The 2,249-nt window shown below is 39.7% G+C and overlaps 1 pseudogene; it reads right to left on the bottom strand.

Annotated features, from left to right (window-relative positions):
* LOC140531469 (olfactory receptor 6C2-like) lies at window positions 1-939 on the bottom strand (annotated as a pseudogene).
* Between the last annotated feature and the right edge of the window lie 1,310 nt (window positions 940-2,249).

Consider the following 2,249-nt stretch of genomic DNA (forward strand, 5'->3'; position numbering starts at 1 on the left):
TCATAGGTTTGAAATCAATACGACCTTCTTTAATGTGTCCCTAAAAGCTTGTATCACTTGTTTATTCCTCAGGGTGTAAATAAAGGGGTTCATTACTGGTGCCACTGATGTTGCAAGTACTGCCACCACCTTATTCAAAGCCACCCCTTCTTTTGCAGAAGGCTTGATATAGATGAAGATGCAGGTTCCATAAGTCATGGAGAAGACAATCATGTGGGAGGAACAAGTGGAGAAGGCTTTTTTCCTTTGCTCAGCTGAGGGGAATCTGAGGATAGTCCTGACAATGTAGGCATAAGACAGAACCACTAACACTAGAGTGATGATGAGTGTCAGTACAGCACATGTTAAAATCATTCTTTCTAGGAACTGTGTATCAGAACAAGAGATTTCCAGTATTGGTGCCACATCACAGACAAAATGGTCAATAATATTGGAGTCACGGAATTCTAGTTCAAGAGCCACACCAAGTGGTGGAAGGATGACCATTAGCCCAGAAAGCCAACAACCCAAAAGGATTTGGTTGCAAACTCAGTTGTTTATGATGACTGTATAGTGTAGAGGTTTGCAGATAGCTACGTAGTGGTCATAAGACATGGCAGCCAAGAGGAAAAATTCTGAGACCGCAAAGAGGATTCCAAAAAATATTTGAGTGAAACATGCATTATAGGTCACCGTATAGTTCCCAGTTGACGTGTTGTACAGGAACCTGGGAATATAGACAGTTGTGAATAACAATTCTAAGAAGGAAAAATTCCTAAAGAAAAAATACATGGGGGTTTTAAGGTAAGGATTCACCCAAGTGAGGATGATGATGGTCAAGTTTCCAGTAACACTCAGCATGTAAGTGAGAAACAGAAAGATAAAAAGCAGAACTTGCAGCTGTGGGTCATCTGTCAATCCCCAAAGAATGAATAATGTTATTCCTGTATGGTTTCTCATATCTGCCCTCTGTCTTTTGATAGATCTGTGAGAGAGAGAGAGAGAGAGAGAGAGAGAGAGAGAGAGAGAGAGAGAGGATGATGATGATGATGATGATGATGATGATGATGATGATGATGATGATGAAGATGATGATGATGATCCTCAGAAGTCCCTCTTAGACCATTTTTTTCTTTCACTGGCTAAATAAAAAATCATGCCAACACTTCACTATTCTTAATGACTTTGAGCTGTGTATCAGCAACTGACATAGCATTTTTGTAAAGACTTTTTTCTCCAATATATTTTCTAACTCCAATTCTTTACTTCTAACCCATTTTTTCCAAATCAACTTTAATTTGGTTGTGTTGATTTGTTGATTCCTTTTATTTTCCCAATATAGTCATATGAAAATACACTTTCTTCACTGATCTCTCTTTGCAATCTAAAAAAAAACCAGTTGAGCAAGATCAACCTGGTGACCATCTATGATAGTGCATGCCAAGATGTTTTTGTCTCATTTATAGCTGCCATTTTATTTTGACTGTGAACCAGCTTTTTTGCCTGCTTCTCTCTTACCTTAGAAGCAGTCGGTGGCTCAGGAGATAGAAGGCTCTGCTTGGAGTCAGGAAGAGCTGAGTTCAAATTGAGCCTCAGACACTTATCAGTTGTGTGATCTTGAACAAGTCACTTAACCTCTGTTTGACAAAAGGTCCTCTGAATCTACCAGGGGAGGAAATGAAATCATTCCAGTTTCCTTTATAAGAAAACTCCAAGTACAGTATGTTTTATTGGGTCCAGAAGAGTTGGACATGACTGAACAGCAACTGTGTTCCCTTAGCTCACCAGCTTCTCTCTTCTGTACTTCCTGGCTGTCCTCTGGTCTTTTTATCTGAGACCTTTCAAAGAAAAGAAAAGAAGAATTAGCTTAAGAAAGATCCCAATTACAATAGGTTCCCATTAGAGTTTTAAGGGGGCTTCCTTCCACTCTCCAAACTGTCTCCTAATGCTTTCTCTGGTTTCAATGCCGTTGCCCATTTCTCCCATCCTACAGCCTCCACTACATCCTGGCACTGGACTCCCTATTTAATTGCTTCTTTCTGCAATGAAGTAACAGAAGACCTAATAAAGCTCAGGAGTAATAGTTGATAATGGCCCCTTGCAAAGAATAGTTTGACCTTTAGAAGGGGATATGTTATTATTGTTATTTGAAAGTGGATGAATGCACATACACCCTCACCATGAAGATTACAACCTATTTTGCTTCTGCAGAAAATCGAGCTAAGTGGGGAATGTTGGTTAATTGACATTCCTCCCCTGCTGTCCCTTTC

This window comes from Notamacropus eugenii, chromosome 3 (assembly GCF_028372415.1).
Source record: "Notamacropus eugenii isolate mMacEug1 chromosome 3, mMacEug1.pri_v2, whole genome shotgun sequence".
In the NCBI taxonomy this organism is placed as follows: Eukaryota; Metazoa; Chordata; class Mammalia; order Diprotodontia; family Macropodidae; genus Notamacropus; species Notamacropus eugenii.